This window comes from Moschus berezovskii, chromosome 16 (assembly GCF_049115385.1).
Source record: "Moschus berezovskii isolate FMDL1 chromosome 16, NW_MosBer_1.0, whole genome shotgun sequence".
Taxonomy (NCBI): domain Eukaryota; kingdom Metazoa; phylum Chordata; class Mammalia; order Artiodactyla; family Moschidae; genus Moschus; species Moschus berezovskii.
The window spans coordinates 63,530,412-63,549,495 of record NC_142475.1 but is presented as its reverse complement, the minus strand read 5'-3'; the positions used below and the strand labels follow the sequence as shown (position 1 = coordinate 63,549,495).

Here is a 19,084-nt window from a genome sequence, read left to right as displayed (position 1 = left end):
TCAAAACATACAGACCTATGGAAATAAAGACCATTGAGGATTCATGAGTTACTAACATTGAACATTAAATTTAGTACTGACTTCCTGGTTAGCGCAAAATACTGAGTCTGAATCAAGGTTTGGCAAATCTTTTGTTCCAAGGGCTGGGTAGTAAATATTTTAGGCTTTGTGGGCCGTATGGTTCTGTCATTACTAGTCAGTTCTGCCTCTGTGTCTGGAAAGCAGCCATACTATGTAAATGAAGGGGCATGGCTGTGTTCCCATAAAACTTTATTTATAAGAACTGGCAATGCGCCTACAGGCTATAATTTGCCCCTTGGTCTCAATGAAAGAAACCTGTTTGTTTTTGAAAAGGAGAGACTCCTCCTGGATCATAAACACTGAGGAAACCTTGTTACAAGATGTAGTCTTTGTCTGAGGCTTGTTAAACAGCATATGGATGATGGGGTTTTCACTGGAGTTGTAGGGAAGACACAAAAGCCCTCCACACTCTGGGCTCTCTTCCTGTGTGGATAGCAGACATTTGTTGAGGGCTTACTGTGTCCCAGCCTCTGAGGCTGACCCATAATAAAACCCACAAACCCGTGCATTTTGGCAGGGAGTGCCATGTTAGCAAGGGACCATCTTGGTGGCTCTTTAGGGTGTCGTTTTTCGTGAGCTCCTTAATATTTTATTCTGGAAAACATCAAAATTGTACAAAAGTCAAGTGTCATGAATAGGATATCATTTCAGAGGAGTGTTTTCAGTGTTGGATGCCCTGTCCAATTCTGGAATTCCACACAGGCCTCCATGCTAATTTGAGTGGCAGGCCTGGACCCCAGGATCCTGCCTCTTAGGGTGGCGGGGAGCAGCTGGGACATTCTTGCCCTCTTTTGGCTAAGCACTGCGGTTTTTGGAAGACTATGGTTTTGGAGCAAAGCAGCCAGGTTGTGAAGCTTTGCTGTCTCACAGCTGTGTGACCTTGCTGCGGTCCCTAAACCTCTCTGAGCCTCTCTTTCATCATCTGCAAAGTCAGAAGCATCATGCCTCAGAATCTCAAGTTCTTTCCAGAGTTTTTGCTCTTCCAGTGTCAGTTCTTCTCCGTGGGAGGACAGAGGCTGCTGGCCTTACCCCCTCTCCTCCCTGGAAACCCGGTCCTGGCTTTTTCAGCTGGAGCCTGGGGTGTGAGAATGGCTGTGCTCTCCTCCTGGGTGACTGTTTAGTGTAAAAAGCCTTGAGAAAACACTGGCCTGCGGAATTCCGAAGTTAATGAAGGGGGCAGATTCCAGGAGGGTCTCTGTTTGACCTCTCACCCTTTCCCCAACACCCTGTTATCCCTGAGCGCGTTCAGAGGCAATGGAAGGTTTATAGCCGCTGCACAAAGAACTCTCACGCAGTGGGGCAAGACCATGGCCATGGCCCCTGGAAGCCAGGGTCAGGGCATGTGAGTCTGAGCCTCTTCCCTGGTTAACCTGGTTAATGAGAAAGGCTTTGGGAGTAACCCAACAGGGCAAGGAAGGCCATGGTAAGGGGGAAAAGGGGCAGATTTGAAAAAGTTGGGGAATGATATTCAATTTCTCCCGAAGAGGGTCTTAAATAAATAACGAAGCTTTTTTTTTTTTCATTATTCTGACATTAGAACCCATACAGTCTATTCACTTAGGACTACTGGGATAGGATAAAGAGAACAGGGTTGTTTTTTTTTTTTTTAATAAAAAATTTATTTTAAAAATTTTATATTGGAGTATAGATAATTAATAATGTTGTGATAGTTTCAAGAGGCCAGCAAAGGGCCCCAGCCATACATATACATGTATCCATTCTCCCCCAAACCCCCCTGCCCTCCCCACCCCAACTATCCATTCCCCGTGAGTAAAAGAACAGGCTTCCGTGGGTGATTGCAGTTTCAGGAGCTGTTCTCTACTTCTGCTTTTGAGAACTTTCTGAGGAAAGGCTTCAGAGGCCAGAGCTGGGCAGTGATGTGCCATAGCTTGGGTGTCGGAGGCCCGAGTCCTGCTCTGCCTGCGTCTGCAGCCCCGGGACTTGGGTGACTGTGGCGGGCCCACGAGGAGCCTCAGGGTCCTGGCTGTGCGCTTGTTGTCCCATCCACCCCGGGTATCCTCTCTTCTTGCCTGTCGCCTTGCCGGCACTCTTGGTGGTAGGGGAAAGCCGGTCCCCCTTCCTGTAAAAGTGTCAGCCTTGCTAGTAGCTGTTGTGCAAGGCAGTTGCTGGCAGTGAGTCCTTCCCTGTCATCTACCTGTCTGCTACTCTCTTGACTCCACATGGGCTCGGGGTTTCTGGGGAGAGGGGCTCGGCTCCACCTAATTACCAGGAAAGGCCCTGACGCTCCCCTCCTGTCCCTGTGGAGGCTTATCTGGCTCCAGCCCAGAGCAGCTGCTCCCGGTGAGGTCTCTGAGTCACTCTGAGTTTCAAGACTGGGTTTAGCAGGTAGTGGAAGACATAAACAAATAAACATTAGCCAGGACAAGCTTCCAGCCCTCTGCTCAGCCAGGGGCCCTGGAAGCTCCTTGTTGCACGTTCAGGGAATATGAGAATGGCCCTGATGGAGACATGCTCCAGGGGGATGATGGGGGCATGTTAGAGAACCTGGTGTTTGCTGGCTGTGTGGCCTTAGATAGGATGCTCGGCCTCTCTGGACCTTCCTCACCTCCTCTGGGAAGCTGGTTATCATGAAAATGAGATGACCTGAGTTGTAAAACCCGGCCGGGGGTTAGTCCGCCCCAACCTCGGATCCTGACACAGAGGATATCCTGCGTTGACAGCTTGTGAGGCAGATTGCTTTTGAGACTGCCCTGTTTTCCATGCCATTCTTGGGACTTCTCTGAGGCTCCATCTCCTCATCTTTCAATGAGGGGGCATTCCATGCCTTGTGTCCCTCATGCATTTGTTGAGAGGACCCAGTGAGTCACCTCTGGGAAGGTGCCCGAGAGATGGGCAGCCTGGCCGTGTCTGGTTGTGCTTTTCAGGCCGGTTCCCCGCGAGGGAGCGCGTGGTGGGGGCAGAGGTGACTGGGTCCAGCACATCCTTTAGGGCTAAAGCCAGGCGGCTGTGGACCTCCGTGTGCTCAGGACGCAGGCAGCCCCGCCTCCCCTTAAAGTAGTGGAGCCCTGGGCGTCCGGTGGGTGCCCCCAGCTCCCGCCCTCCTCCGTCCTTCTCAGTGACTTGCTGGACTTCAGAATCTGCTGAGTTTGGGGGTTTCTTTGTGTCATGTGAATCATCCAGGTCTGAAACACGAAACGAGAAGCCACAATGGACCGCTGCACCGCGGCCCTGTTCCCACCCCCAGGATTAACCAGTGGTGAATGAGGAAGCATGTTTGGTTTGAGTCCTTGCTTTTGTAGATATGAAGAGAAAGCTGGAGATAAAGTGGGTGTTGGTGGGGACTCCCCTTCCATTCTGTTTCCCCCCCTTGATAGAAGTACTGCGCTTCTGAACCTGGGCTGTAATAGGTCGCCTTCTTACGCGTGCGTTCGTGCTCAGTCGCCTTAGTTGTATCTGACGCTTTGGGACCCCGTGGACTGCAGCCCAGCAGGCTTCTCTGTCCATGGGCTTCTCCAGGCAAGAACACTGGAGTGGCTTGCCATGCCTTCCTCCATCACCTTCTTATACTTGGACCACAAATCTGTTTGGAGGGCGTTTGGAGGCACGCTTTGTATATTTGAAATTCTCATGGAAGTGGTGTAAAAGTAGGGGTGTGATGGCTGCAGCTTGCTTCACCCCACTCTGTGTTATGTTGGTGATGCCATTGCTGTGTGTGTTCCTTCCTGCGCCTCGTGATGGATTTTGGGTTGTTTGCAGGTCCGGGGAGCAGCGCTGGGGTGAACTTCCTTGCACTCATCTGTGGGTGCATGCATGGGGGTCCCCAGGAGGATAGGGCACAGCGAAGGCACACTTTCAGCCTCTCCAGAGGTTGCCACGCTGCCTAGTTGTTGGAACTTTTGCCGGGTGTCTCCCCAGGAGCCTGTGAACCCCCTTGGGGGTGGGGTTTGTGTGATGTCCTGTATCTCTGTGCTAGATTATACTGTTCCCACAAGAGCCTTGAGAGCTAGAGGAAGACAGGAAAAAGAATGCCCAGCGGATGCTTGTGGGGGTTCATGGAGCCACCCCTGAGTCTTCCTTTGCTCCCTAGCACTGCGTCCACATGGCTTTGAGCTTTCAAGTTGACATTGCATTTGAATTCAGCTAGCACTGGCATTTTGCATCCTCCTCAGGATGGCACATCAATAGAAAAAATACAGTAATGGCAAAAAGGAAAATTAGGGGAGATTTAGGCTCAGGCTGAGCAGACTCTGGTATGATGAGGGGGTGAGAGAGGATTGTGGACACTACTGGGTCTGGCGTTCTGTGCTCCCAGGTGTCAGGAAGAGAGAATCATGAAGGGGAGGACTCTTCTCCTGCTGCCTGGAGGAGACGGGGTTTTCCTGATGCTCCTGTGGTTCAGAGTATGGGTCTTGCTCCCAAATAGTTCTGTCAAGTGGTCAGGTCTGGCTTGGTGGGTGTAGTGGGTGTCCGTGTGTAGACAGTGATGGAACAGTGCTTGCGCGTTTGGTACACTTTATTGTTACCATGTGCTAGAGTGAAATAATCTTCCCAGCCACTCAGCAGGTAGAAATGCTTTCTGAGTCTCACGTTACAGGTGTGAATGCGGAGGCTCGCGTTCAGACACCCAGCGAGTAAGGCTGCAGCTGGGATTCTGAGCTTTCCCGGGATCCTGTTCCCTAGGCTGCCTGCTCCCTGCCCCAGAAATGTCAGATTGCATCGCGGGAGAAGTCAGGACTCAGGTCCCAGATGGACAGAGGGGGCCCTGCGGGGGGCCTGGCTCTCTGTGCCTGATGGAAGTGACACTCGCCTGCTCTATTTGCAGTCCCTGGCTCTCCCCCCTACCGTGTCTCTGGAAGTCACGACCCGCTGGCCGGCACTCGGGGAGGACAGCACAGGAAGCTGTACCCAGCTCTGCTGGCCTGCCTTTCGGGTGCCTGTCAGCCCGGCTGCCACAAGGGAGGGGGGCAGAGTGGGCAGGATGGGTGGGGAGGGGAAAAAAAACACAAAAACCTACAGCAGGCAAACAATTTAGGTCGTGCAGTGGACAGACCCCTGGATTGTTGTGAGATGACTCAGTGACCAGACTGGGGTCAGGAAGCCTGGGCTGCAGAAAGATAATGTGAAATCTTTGTGGATTTTTTCCAGGAGTTCTTGCCCTTTTAAAGGATTTTGTTTTCTGCGTTATCATGCTGGGGATCCTGGCTTTGGGGTTTTCTAAGGCAGGGGTTTATGGAGAACACGAGGAGGCAGGATGGGGTAGGGTAGGGGAGGGGAAGGGGAGAGGCAGATGGGGCCGGAATGGTCACATTCCCTGTCCAGCTCCTTCCGGATTCGGTTTCTCTCCCAGGAACAAGGGGCCAATTCACGTGGCTCCAGTGGCCTCACTGGCCTGGAGTTGAGCCCATGCCTTCTAGTGACTAAGGAGGAAATGCCATTCCACTTATCCTGTGGGCCCTGCGTCCCCAGGCCATTCTCTATCGTAGCTTTGTGACTGCCTCATCTTTTTGGCATTTGCCTCTTTGCTTTCTTTTTCTGGGTAATATGCTGAGGTTATGTGGGCTCTGATTCCACAAAGCCCCACCAGATTTCTGTCTTCCACACACAGTTGCTTTCGGGTGACCTGGGCTTCTTGTGTTGAAGACGGTCGGCACCTTTCCCTGGCACCCCACTGGTCTTGGCTCTTCACCCGGCTGGGGGGTCTGCAAGGTCTCCTGGCTTTCCTGGCTGAGCCAGGGGGCTCTGTCCTCTGTGGTCCGAGGCTCTGTGCTCTGTTCTCTGGTGTGCTTCTGCCACGTGGGTCCCTCTCTGCTGGGAGGCCAGGAGCATTGCTGGTGGGAGGACAAGGCTTTGGCTCACCTTATATTCAAAGCCCTCCACGTGGGGCCAGTTCATGTTTGCTGATGAATGTCGACCTCTCCAGACCCAGTTGCGACTTTTCAAATTAAAGGGGATGAGATCCTGCAGGCCACATTTCCCTATGTGCCCCAGGCAGATAATCACTGGTTAGAAGTGGGTATCTGCTGTGTTCTCAAGGTCAATTCTAGAAAGACATGCCTCCCCTTCACTAAATCAGAGGAAACAACAGGAAAGCAGTGTGTGTGTGTGTGTGTGTGTGTGTGTGTGTGTGCGCGCGTGCGCGCACACACACTCATTTGTGTTTGACGCTTTGCGACCACATGAACTGTAGCCTGCCAGGGTCCTCTGTCTGTGGGATTTCCCAGGCAAGAATACTGGAGTGGGTTGCCATATCCTACTTCAGGGGATCTTCCTGACCCAGGGATAGAACCTGGGTCTCTTGTGTCTCCTGCATTGGCAGGGAGATTCTTTACCACTTGAGCCACCTGGGAAGCCCTTTGAAAATAGTATAAATGGTGTTTAATAAAATGATGTGACTTAGAGTAAGGAGGCCTGTGTTGTTACTTATGAGTATGTGACCCTAGACTGAGCATTTCTCCAAGCCTCAGTTTCCCCACCTGCAAAATGGGAGCAGTACTAGAGCTACTCCCCCCCAACCCCCACCCCTCCTCCCCCAACACACACACACACTTGGAGATTTCCTGAGCTGGCACATGCATATTTAGTACAGGAGGGAGCTCTCTGGGGAGTGACCTGTGGACACTTTTCATATATGAGCTCAGCAGGCGGGATGGACCTTTCAGAGCCACCAGGACTCTGCTAGGGGGCCTGGCATGCTGGGTGAGTATAGGGGCCTAGGAGTGGGGAGGCCTGCATGTTGGAAAGCCAGGCAGTGGGCAGCCCCTCCAGAGACACAGTGACCAGCCACGTGGAGGGGAGGATTCTGAGGAGCTGTTTGGCCAGAGGATTTTGGAAGCAGACAGAAGCAGGGCCCTCCACTCTTTTTCTTGTAGGATTGCTGGCACATCAGACCTGCAGGGGCCACAGTGATCCCCGAGGGTGGAATTTACTGTGTGCCTGCAGTGCAAGAATAGGGGGGAGTCTTTCTCATTGGGGGGAGGGCGGGGAGGTGCAGGGGGGCTCAGCCTCAAGGGCTCCACACGTCATGTCCAGCTTCAGGTCGGCTCTGCTCCATTAGGGTTGGAGGCACAGGTGTGGGTGTCCTGGCTGTGTGGAGGGGTGTCGGGGTGGGGGAGAAGGGTTGGGGTGATGGGAGCCGGCAGGGGGAGGGTGAGTGGTGTGGAGTGATGAGGACACGCTTCGCAGGGTGACGCTTTGGAAAGCTTGTCTGTTTCTTAGCACATTTCCCGCTCTGCTGCCTGGGCGCCTCTGAGCTTTGGTGTCCTGATCTGCAGACTGAGGGTAGGGATGACCGTTTTGTGGGTAAGTGGGAAATCCTGACCTGAAATGGAATGGAATGTAGGAAACCAGCTGATCCTTCCCTCATTTCTTAACTCTTCTCTGTCGCTTGACACTCCATGAAGCCCATACCAGTCAGATCAGCAAAATTGAATGACTTACTGATCAGAGCTGACGTTCGTCTAGTGTTTATGAAGCCCTGGGCAGTGTGAAGCAGACCTCATCTGTTATATGACTTCATTCCTGCCGTCATCCTAGGATTATAGTGCCATGATTGGCCCCCACTTTACAGATGAGTAAAACTGAGGCTCAGAGACGTTGAGTACAGTGTCTGAAGCTACGCAGCCAAAAAGTGGCTGCACTGGTATCCCAGCCGCAGCAGTCTGGTTCCAGAGCTTGTGTTAGTAACCACTGTACTAGCCTGCCAGAAGGAGGGAGAAACTCTGTGGGGTGTGCGTGTGTGTCTGTGTGTGTGTGTGTGTGTGTGGTGGAGGGCAGTAGACGTCATTGTGAGGTATTCCTGTGTTAAGATATTAGTGGGCCAGGCTTGCTTGCAGAATCTCTGACAAATACACCACAGAAGATGGTTCTGGAAGGGCTGGGGATGTGGGCTTTACCCAGTAGTTTGTCAGTCCCAGGACCTTTGCTGGGAGAGTCTGGGGGAGGCCAGGCCTATGGACACCCACCTGCTTCTCCATCTGCTCTCCATGTGGGGCACAGAGGAGGCCTGAACCCCCTGACCGCCCTCCCTGGTCTCCACTTCTGCCCAGCTCCTCTCGGGAGCTTCTGGTTGACTGCCAGGGTCCTTTGTTCCGGACATTGTTTTTTCGGATCTGTGTTAGTTGAGTGGATCCAAGCGCACTTATAGTTGGGGACACCCCCCTCTCCCAGGAATGCCGCCTCCTGCCGGAGTGCCCCAGACGACCCCCACAGCAGAGCACTGTGGCCATGCTCCTGGCTCCCAAGTCTAGCCCGCTGGCCTAGCAGAGCCTGCACAGAGCCCAGCCCTGGGGTCATGGATCCTGAACGTGGAGTGCCCAGCCCTGGGGCCGTGGACCATGAACGTGGTTACCTGGGCTCTTCGGGTGAGCCGGGCATGACTGTTGTTGCTATTGTTCAGTCGCTCAGTCGTGTCCGACTCTTTGCGACCCCATGGGCTGCAGCACACCAGGCTTCCCTGTCCATCACCAACTCCCAGAGCTTGCTCAAACTCATGCCCATCGAGTCGGTGACGCCATCCAACCATCTCATCCTCTGTCATCCCCTTCTCCTCCTGCCCTCAGTCTTTCCCAGCATCAGGGTCTTTTCCCAGTGAGTCGTCTCTTCGCATCAGGTGGCCAAAGTATTGTAATATAAGTAAATACAATATGTAAGTGAGATCCAACCAGTCCATTCTAAAGGCGATCAATCCTGGGTGTTCATTGGAGGGACTGATGCTAAAGCTGAAACTCCAATACTTTGGCCACCTCATGCGACGAGTTGACTCACTGGAAAAGAGTCTGATGCTGGGCGGGATTGGGGGTGGGAGGAGATGGGGACGACAGAGAATGAGATGGCTGGATGGTATCACCGACTCGATGGACATGAGTTTGAGTGAACTCCGGGAGTTGGTGATGGACAGGGAGGCCTGGCGTGCTGTGATTCATGGGGTCGCAAAGAGTCGGACACTACTGAGCGACTGAACTGAACTGAACTGAACTGAAGTATATATAGGGGCACTGCCTGGGACTCTGTATTTCTTGTCATCCCTGCACCCCCCGCATATTCTCTGTTTTACAGACGGGAGACTGAGGCTCACCCAGGGAGGTTAAGGAAATTGCCCAAAGGTACAGCCCCAGATCCGAGGCCAGCCCAGCTGTATCTGCGGCTTGTCCTGCTCGTCCTGGCCTGGGAAATCGAGTGTGTCTGGTGTGACGGGGGTGTCAGGGCTGCAGGGGACGTCCTGGCTCCTTCCAGGTCTCAGATTCCTCTTATCTCAGGCGAAGACAGAAAGTGCGGCTTTCCTTCATATAAACTGTTTTAACTGAACCTCACCGCAGGTCCTGGGCGGTGCTGGTTTCAGGATGGATAAGGAATGGGTGCGGCTCAGTGCGGGGGTTGGGCAGGGGTACGACTGGCCTTTGGCAGAGACTTGGATTTGAGCGCCCCCGGTTGGGTGAGCCTTGGGCCCTAGGCCATCTCTTTACTGCCTTGAAGGGAGAGTCCGTTTTTCAATTCTGTGATCCCACAGTTGGAACTTCTGGAGCTGGGACTCAGCTTGCTGTTCAGAAATCTGTACTAAACACATAGGCAGACAGTTTAGGAAGAAGAATTGTCGGTCTCACTGAAGGCTATGATCCTAAGAGCTAAATTTTTGAGCACTTCCCAGGCATCTTTGCACGTGTCAGTTCATGAAACCCACCACAATGAACTGCTCTGCAAGATCGGCTTTATTATCACCATTCCCATTTTACAGATGAAAACACCAAGGCTCGGGGAAGCTAGGTAACCTGCTCCAGAGACCCCTCAATCAGGAAGTGGCCAAGCAGGGATTTGAACCCTGGGAGAAGCTGCAGAGTCATGCAGGCGACACTCTCCTAGCTTACAGAGCTGCATTCGGGGAGGGTCCAGCCGTCTGGAGCTGCCTTTGCCCCACATTACTGGAGAAGCTGGTTTATCCCCATTTTGAGAGATGAGGAAAAAGATGGCTCCGAGTAGCTAAGGAATTTGCCAGTATTCAACAGGTTGTAAATAGCAGTATTAAGATTGAACCCAGGTCCACTGACTCCAAATATAGAGTCACTCTTTTTTTAAAAAAAATTATTTATTTATTTGATCTTAGTTGGAGCAAGTGGGATCTTCGATCTTTGTGGCAGCATGTGGGATTTATTTTTTCAGTTGTGGCATGCCGGATCTTTAGTTGTGGCATGTGAACTCTTAGTTGCAGCATGTGGGATCTAATTCCCTGACCAGGGATCGAACCTGGGCCCCCTGCATTGGGAGTGTGGAGTCTTAGCCACTGGACCAGCAGGGAAATCCCTTGGGTCCCTCTTACATCGTTTCCTCCCTTTCTTGCTAACTTGGAGGCTCATCTCATGTCACTTTGTCCAGCTGGCCTTTCTGTGAGGTGCCTGTTCTTTGCTGGTTTGGAGCGGGAGGTTTCCCCAGTGGTCTCCATGTCGGCCCCTTGGGGTCAAGCACAGTGTCTGCTTTGCTTCTGCTCCCCCAGCACCTCGCAGGCAAGCCAGGGCTCCCTCTGCATGTAGGGTGATCAGAAAACGTGGTCCACTCAGCTGGGCCCAGTGTGTGCCCTTTGGTACCTAGAAGCCACGCAGTGTTGAGATGAATGCCGGGTCACGTGTGACCGTGGCCACTTCCACCTCTTTGGTGACCGTTTCCATGGGGCCTGGTGGCTTGAGAGACTGTGTCAGGGCACTGTTGCTTGAGTGGGTCCTGTCTCCCCCATGGGTGGTCTTTGCTCTGTGCCGGCTGTTAGCAGATTCTACCCATTTAGGGGCCTGGAAAAGCTCTGCAGCCCGGAAGCATTTCCCTTCTGCTCGGCCTAACCTGCTCCCCGCTGTGCACATTTCCTTCTTAGCCATGGAAATGGGAACCAGCTGGCCATGATTCCTTGAAATCACTTCCTCAGCCTCTCCAAGTAGAATAAGCCCCAAAACGTTGTAAGCCACTCCCAGGCTTCCTTCTCTAATACTTTCTCCCAGGTCCTGCTCCCCAGGCCATTTTAGCCATGTCTCTGCTCTCCCGGGGCCTTCTCCAGAGCCTCCAGCAGCTGTGTCCTCCCCCGGCCCCTGCCTGTCTGGGGGGCCCATCCCCACCAGATCTCTAGTCCTGGGGCAGCTTTGGGGTTGGCTTCTCCTTTGCTCAAAGACAACAGAAGACTCAACCACAAAGTTTAACAATCCAAGTTAAAAATGAGGAAAGGACTTGAAGAGGTAGTTCTCCAGAGAAGATTTGCAGATGACCAGCAAGCACAGAAAATGAGAGAAATGCAAACCAAAGCCTTCTTAATACCTACTAAGATGGCTTTGATAAACAAGAGCCACGAACAAGTGTTGGCGAGGATGTGGAGAAATCGGAACCCCTGTGTGTTGCTGGTGTGGATGTAAAATGGTGCAGCCATTGTGGAAGACAGTTCAGTGAAATATAGAACTACCATAAAAAAAAATGAAAATGAAAGTCGTTCAGTCGTGTCCGACTCTTGGCAACCCCATGAACTGTATAGTCCATGGAATTCTCCAGGCCAGAATACTGGAGTGGGTAGCCTTTCCCTTCTCCAGGGGATCTTCCCAACCCAGGGAACTACCATACGGCCCAGCAATTCCATTCTTAGGTATTACTCTGGGGAGTTGAAAAAATGTGCCCACGTGAAAAACTGCACCCAAATGTTTATTGCATCACTGTTCACAGTAGAAGGTGGAAACAACCCAAATGTCCATCAATGGATGAAATGAATATATAAACAGTGTGATATGTGTGTGTATATATACATCTGTATATACATGCCCACACAATGGAATGTGTATATTATACATAAACATGCACACACACAGCGGAATACATATATGTATGCATATATGTATGTATGTGTAGTGGAATATACAGTCCATTACCCATCTACACATGTAAACTGCACACAATTAAATCTACTTCAGCCGTAAGGAGTGAGGTCCTAACGTGCTGCAACATGAGTGAACTTGGAAAACATAATGCTAGTTAAAGAAGCCAGACACAGAGGGTCATAGATTATGTGATTCCACTTTCATGAAATACCCAGAATAGGTAAATCCATAAAGACAGAATGCAGATGGCAGTTACTGGGGGTAGGAGGCAACGGGGAGTAACTTAGTGGGTGTGAAGTTACATTTTAGGGCAGGGAAAATGTTTTGGAACTGAAGGTGATGATTGTACCAGATTGTAAATGTACTAAACAACCCTGGATTATATACTTTAAAACCATTAATTTTACTTCATGTGGGTTTCACCTCAGTTCAGACAAACAAACATGGTGGCCTTGAAGGTCCTCTTAGGCTGTGAAAAGAAGGAACGTGGGACACTCGACTCGTGCCAGATCAGGTGTGTCTGACGCCTGATTCACTGAGTTCCATAGTGAAGGGATGGGCCCTTGTGATCCCATTTTCCAGATAGGAAAGTAGAGGCTCATCTAGGGCACTCCGTTTAGAATGTCCCAGACACAAGCGAACCAGAGCTTGTCTGACCCTGACCTGCCTCTGATCGCTCTTCTATGCTTCTTCCCCGCAGCACAGACTTTTGTTTCGTGTTGTTTGTTTTATATACTAAGCTCTGTGGATGAGCTGCGCTGTCCCTGAGGAAGTCAGTTCTAGGTCCGTTTGTGAGATGCTTGCTCTTTTCTTTCCACAGGTCCTTTGCGGTCCAGCCCACTCTGGCCACTCGTCTACAGCTATCTTTTTCTAATGTGGACTCCTCACGTGCCTTACAGGGAGGCAAAGATTTGTAGCCGGAGGAGACAGAAGATGGGGGTTTGAGTCATGGTTCTGCTGTGCGATCATGGTTGTGCCTCTCAAACTCTCAGGACCTCAGTTTCCTTGAATGTACGATGGGAGATCATAAGAACACCCACCTCATCCTTCCTGGGTCATCCGTGCAGGGTGAGTGCTATGAGAATGGAAAACATCAAATGGATGCGAGTGATGGGAATGAGTGCTTTGAGTCAAGCTCAGGCTTCTTGCATATTCAGCAGAGAACAGACCTAAACTCCAAACGGTAGCACGGTTGGCTGTTGCACGGCTGGCACTCAGCAATGATTTGTGCGAACAATTCAATGAATGAGCAGCATAGGTAGTCAGGGATTGCAACTATGGGCTTGGTCCAGGAGTTAGGCTTGCGATTTGTCCTTTGTCTGTGCTCTGCCTGGGACTGAAAGCACCATAGGTCATCAGGAAATAGTCGTGAACTGGTCTGTCTGTATAGGCGTGCCGCGTTCCATCGTACTTTGGAGGTATTGTGTCTTTTACAAATAGAAGGTTTGAGGCAGCCTGCTTCGAGCAGGTCTGTTGGTGCCATTTTTCCAACAGCATTTTCTCACTTTGGGTCTTTGTGTCACATTTTGGTAGCTCTTGAAATATTTCAGACTTTTTCATTGCTGTTGTGTTTGTTGCGATGATCTGTGTTCTTTGATGGGTACTACTGTAATTGTTTGGTTTTATATTTTTATTTTTTTCGCTGGGAATTATGTTTTTATTTTATTTTTTTTAATTTTTATTGGAGGCTAATTATTTTACAATATTATATTGGTTGGTTTTGCCATACATTGACATGAATCCGCCCCAGGTGCACATGAGTTCCCCCTCTCGAACCCCCCTCCCACCTCCCTCCTCCCCTTATCCTCCCTCTGGGTCAGCCCCGCATACCAGCCCCAAGCATCCTGTCTCATGCATCGACCCTGAACTGGTGATTCATTTCACATATGATAATATACATGTTTCAATGCCATTCTCCCAAACCATCCCACCCTCACCCTCTCCCACAGAGTCCCAAAGACTGTTCTACACATCTGTGTCTCTTTTGCTGTCTCGTATACAGGGTTATCATTTGCCTCTTTCTAAAATTAAGTTATGTATATTAGAAATAATGCTGTTGCATGCTTAGTGCTTTAGACGGAGAAGGCAATGGCAAGCCACTCCAGTACTATTGCCTAGAAAATCCCATGGATGGAGGAGCCTGGTAGGCTGCAGTCCGTGGGGTCGCTAAGGGTCGGACACGACTGAGCGACTTCACTTTCACACATTGGAGAAGGAAATGGCAACCCACTCCAGTGTTCTTGCCTGGAGAATCCCAGGGACGGGGGAGCCTGGTGGGCTTCCGTCTATGGGTTCACACAGAGTCGGACACGACTGAAGTGACTCAGCAGCAGCAGCAGCATGCTTAATAGGCCACATACACCATGGTGTAAATGTAACTTTTTAAAAAAGATTTCTTTAAATCTATTTTTCAATTAGAGGATGTTTGCTTTACAGTGTTGTATTAGTTTCTGCTATTCAACGACGTGAATCAGCTCTAAGTATACGTATCCCCTACCTCTTGAGTCTTGCTCTCACCCACCATCCAGCCCTCTAGGTTATCACAGAGCACCAAGCTGAGCTCCCCGTGCCATACCGCAGTGTCCCACCGGCTGTTTTACACATGGTACTGTATGTTTGTCAATCCTAATCTCGAGGTTTGTCCCACACTCTCCTTCCCCACCGGTGTCCACCAATTCGGTCTCTACATCTGCATCTCTGTTGCTGCCCTGTAGATAGGTTCATCAGCACCGTTTTTCTAGGTCTCATAAATATGCACTAATACACAGTATAACTTTTATGTGCTCTGAGAAACCAAAAATATTCACGTGGCCCACTTGGTTGCCATGCCGCTTTGTTTCCGTGATCTGGAACCGAATCTGCAATATCTCTGAGGTGTGCTGGAGGTGGACAGTTCCCTTCTGCTTCCTGGATCTGGCCTCTTTTCCTTTATAGCAGGAATTATTGCAGGGAGACGGGATGGAGGAAGATCGGAGGACTCTGCTCCCATCACCCCTCACCCCGAGGAGGGCAGAAGCAGGACTAGCGTTCCTGGTGGGCCACTGTCAGCCTGTCACCTCAAGCTGACGTTGTAACGGTGGGAGACATGCATTTCTTCTGCCCAGTTCTATCAGGTTTTTAGGAGCAGGAGCTTGACTCGTTGGAGGCAGTGGTGGTGTCTCTCCACTCACAAGTCAGGGGAGCGTGAGTGTCATCCTGGTTCCACCAGCAGGATGGCTGGCCGTCTCTCCTTGCTGACCAAGGCTGCCCAGGGGCCCTGGGTGTTCCTGTGGATTCGCTCACCCTCAGCCATGTGACCTGGGCGAGGTCGCACGTGTTGTTGGAGTCTTAGTTTTCAGGTCTGCCAAATGAGGAGTGGGCCTGAGGCTCGGAACGTCTCTTAGGTCCTTTTTGGCCCCACAGATCGTGATGCTCTCAGGCCTTAGTGGGCGCGTCCTGTGGCCCTCTCCTCTGTCTTGCCCTTTGCTGCCCGTACCCCCATCCTTCCCTCTGCTTATCCTCCCACCCACCCCTTTGTACTCAGCAGCCCCTCTGGACCTGGCCTTATGCCATGTCCTGAAGATACAGAGATTCAAACAGGCTCCCTGGCCTGACACGCTCACAGTCACGAGTGGGCCAGAGTTGTTTCAAGAAAAGAGGACCATCAAATGGAGTGAGTACTGTGATCCAGAAAGGGGAGACTGGCAGCCACAAAAGAGGCCGGCAGCCACTCCTTAAGATCATCGAACGGGCACTTGGGCCTCCTTCTGCGGCAGCTCCTGGACGGGCTTGTCTTGATGGGGAGGCGCAGTGTCTGTGATGACCTCAAGTGGCCCCTTTCGGCCACAGGAATCTTTGATGTGGAATGCTCAGTTGCTGGCTTTGCTGGAGAAGAGGGAGAGAAACAAAGAAGGGAGAAAGAGGGGCCGGCTGGCCCTCCTGCGCATTTCTGTTCATGGGACCAGACCTCTGTTTCCTGGGGCTGCAGGCTGTGTGTGTGGGAGGCGTGGTGGCTTGGCTGGCCCCAGGGACGGCCGTCTGTCCCCAGGGACAGGGCCCGCCCCATGCAGTGGTGATGGCCGGCCCAGACAGACCTCCTCTCTGGGCCCTGTGTCAGCACCTTGTGGCCGACGGCAGAGTGGAGCCTGAGTTTCCAGCAGCCCAGCCGCCCGGCAGAGTGATTCTCAGGATGCGGTGATTCTGAGGGTGACTCTGGCCTTTGCCCCTTAACCCCATCCCCCTGCAAGGGAGGTTGTGGACAAGGCAGCGTTTCTAATAAGCAGCCTCTGCTTGCCCGGTAGGATATGAAAGACTGTGTGTGAGAGTGGGTAATTTGGGGTTTTCCTGATGAAAGCAGCTGACATTTGTTCGGACCTCTGCACGCTGCAGCCCTTGCCTTTCATCTCTGCTATCAAAGCCCAGCTCGTATTGGCCCACATCCGGGGCGGGCAGTGCCACTGGAATTGAGTTGGTCAGAGACATTACTTTGCCAACAAAGGCCCATCTAGTCAAGGCTATGGTTTTTCCAGTGGTCATGTATGGATGTGAGAGCTGGACTGTGAAGAATGCTGAGCGCCAGAGAATTGATGCTTTTAAACTGTGGTGTTGGAGAAGACTCTTGAGAGTCCCTTGAACTGCATGGAGATCCAACCAGCCCATCCAAAAGGAGATCAGTCCTGAGTGTTCATTGGAAGGACTGATGCTGAAGCTGAAGCTCCAATACTTTGGCCACCTGATGTGAAGAGCTGACTCATTTGAAAAGACCCTGATGCTGGGAAAGATTGAGGGCGGGAGGAGGAGGGGACGACAGAGGATGAGACAGTTGGATGGCATCACCGACTCAGTGGAGAGTAGACTCCAGGAGTAGGCGATGGACAGGGAAGCCTGGTGTGCTGCAGTCCACGGGGTTGGGAAGAGTCAGACACAACTGAGCGACTGAATTGCACTGAACTGAACTGAATGGTAACATATAAAGGAAACAGTAAATTGACCCTTGCGATGGATGGTTTAGTGGCAGCCTCGGGGTGAGTGGCGGCCTCGGGGTGAGTTCGGACTCTCCTGGTTGGAGGTGGGGGATTCCCCATCCATAGCAGGTTGTGTATGACTGTCCCCGGTGGGGCCCTTTGAAAAGAGCATGCCTTTTGGAGTTGGGTAGGGCTGGCTGGATTTGAATGCTGGATTCTCCACTTACTCTCAGAGTGAAGGCAGGAAGTTGACCCTCTCTGATCTGTGTCAGGAGGAATAATATGATCACCGACTTTAGTGGTCTTCACAGCTCATCCTACGTACCATCTGAAGCCCAGGAGACTCTCAGAAGGGTTCATTAGCTTCCACCCTAATTGATGAACTTGACGCATGCCACAGGCATTAGAGGACTGGATCTGGGACTCGCATTATTCACTCTCTTGTCCGTACACTGCCTGCCACGTAGTCAGGCCTCTGTGAGTGAATGGCAGATGGCTCCAGGAAGAAAGGAGTCTTTGCTGTGCCACCCATACAGCTGTTCTGGCTTTGCAGGGTATGGAGTGGCGAAAGAAGGAGGAGGAGAGAGAGAGAGAAAGAGGGAGTGTGTGTGAGTGTGTGAGTGTGTGTGAACCAACCAAGAGTTAGGCTGTGTTACTTGAGTCTCTGAAACATGCTCGGCCTTACGACCTTCACCACGTGTATTCCTGATGTAGGGAGCAAATGCTTAAGATGATGTGTTCACAGAACCCCGGCTACACGCCCATCTAACCACCCCTGAGATAAGCTGAATCCCCGGCTGTAGCAGCCTGGCTTCCAGCCTGTCCCATCAGCCCTTGAATACCTCCCTTGATGGGGTGATCACTGCCCCTGAAAGATGGTGTTGACAGTTCTACTGGTCCTCCTTCCCAAGGCTTGCATGCTGTGTCCTAGCTCTCAGGGTTCTGATCCGTGGGGCCCTCCAGTGCAACAGGCCCCCTCTCACAGAGAACTTTCAAGTTGATGAATGCAGATGCCATGTCCTTCCTGGGTCTTCTCCATTGGGTTGACCGCCTACTTAGCTGGGTGGCATGGCTCATGCGTTGTGGCTTAAGCCCCTTGACCTTGTGTCTCTGGTTCCCCAGCCCTTGAGCACTATTTCAGGCCAAAGCTAAGTGACACATCATCCACATCCAGCTCACAGGATGTACTGGGGACACCTGTTCAGCCGGCCGAGGAGCTGAAGGTCCCCGAGTTGCTCTTTGATGCTGATGATTTCAAGAAATACAGAGAGAGGTGACTTTTACCACACGGAAGGGAATCAGCTGGCAAAGTCTCTTCTCCTTCAGTCTCTGGCCTGGAAAGTGACTTATTTAGTGACACTAAGTCAGTCTGTCTGGGTTTCAGGAGTGGCCCTTGAGACTGAGCGTTCCTCCTTCCTTTCGTGACCTTGTCTGCGGTAGGGCCTTCCGCTGACCACTCAGGCTTGGTTGGAGACTGTGGCCCAGGGCAGTGGAAAGGACATGAAGCTGAGAGACTGGGGACTGGGCGCCTCGTCTCTGCTCCACCTGGAAGGGCCTCTGTGCAGGGTTTTCATTCTCTAAAGGGCCTTACCTGTTTAAGGTGTGGAGGGCCGGCCTTTCCAAGCCCAGCAGTGTGGGTCCCCTGCGGGGCTCCCTGAGAAGGTCAGAAAGTGGAAAGAAAGCTGCCAAGGCCTCACCCCTAAGCTCCGCACCCCGTTTTCCGGCTTCTCTCCTCTTTCCTCCCGCACCGCCTGCATGCCCACAGGTGGGGAGTGAGGGGATCTGACTCTCAGCCCGTCTGCTAGGCGCTTCCGCCGGCTGGGAGCACTCTCTGGCCAGTCTCTAGACAGGGTTGGATCCAAACCCCTTGGCCTGCCACGTCTGCCCTTAACTCTGAACCCAGCCTCCTCTCTTGCCCCCCTCCTTCCACTAGCAGGTCCCGCTCCAGCCACACTGAAATTGAGGGGTCCCCCCTATCTGTGTTCCTGCAGACAGATTACACAGGGAAGCAGAAGTCATCATAACACAAAACTATGCACTCATAAACTCCCTGCTCACGTCCAGCCCACCCACATCTGAAGATAATCAGTCATTTACTGATTGCCAGACGTTGTAAACATCTGTCAGTCCAGGGCAAAGAGAGAAGAAACCCTTAAGTGACCTCCATCTGGCTTCCTCGCTGCCCATTCCCTCTGCACTGAAAGCCGAGTGAGGCCCCAGGCCCACTGAAGGCTCACAAGCCCAGTTCTCCCAGTTCAGAGTTTT

General features: G+C 51.9%; 1 long non-coding RNA gene across 18 annotated transcripts in view; it reads left to right on the top strand.

Moving 5' to 3' along the window:
- LOC129559830 (uncharacterized) overlaps window positions 1–19,084 on the top strand; it is a 229,023-nt gene that overhangs the window by 75,750 nt on the left and 134,189 nt on the right. For 13 of the 18 annotated variants that reach the window (XR_008686662.2, XR_008686650.2, XR_008686660.2 and 10 more), the window contains one exon: window positions 12,697–12,944. The exons of the other annotated variants lie outside the window; for them this stretch is intronic. This is a non-coding gene — a long non-coding RNA (uncharacterized LOC129559830). The remainder of the gene's footprint in view (window positions 1–12,696; window positions 12,945–19,084) is intronic. 18 annotated transcript variants of the gene reach the window in all.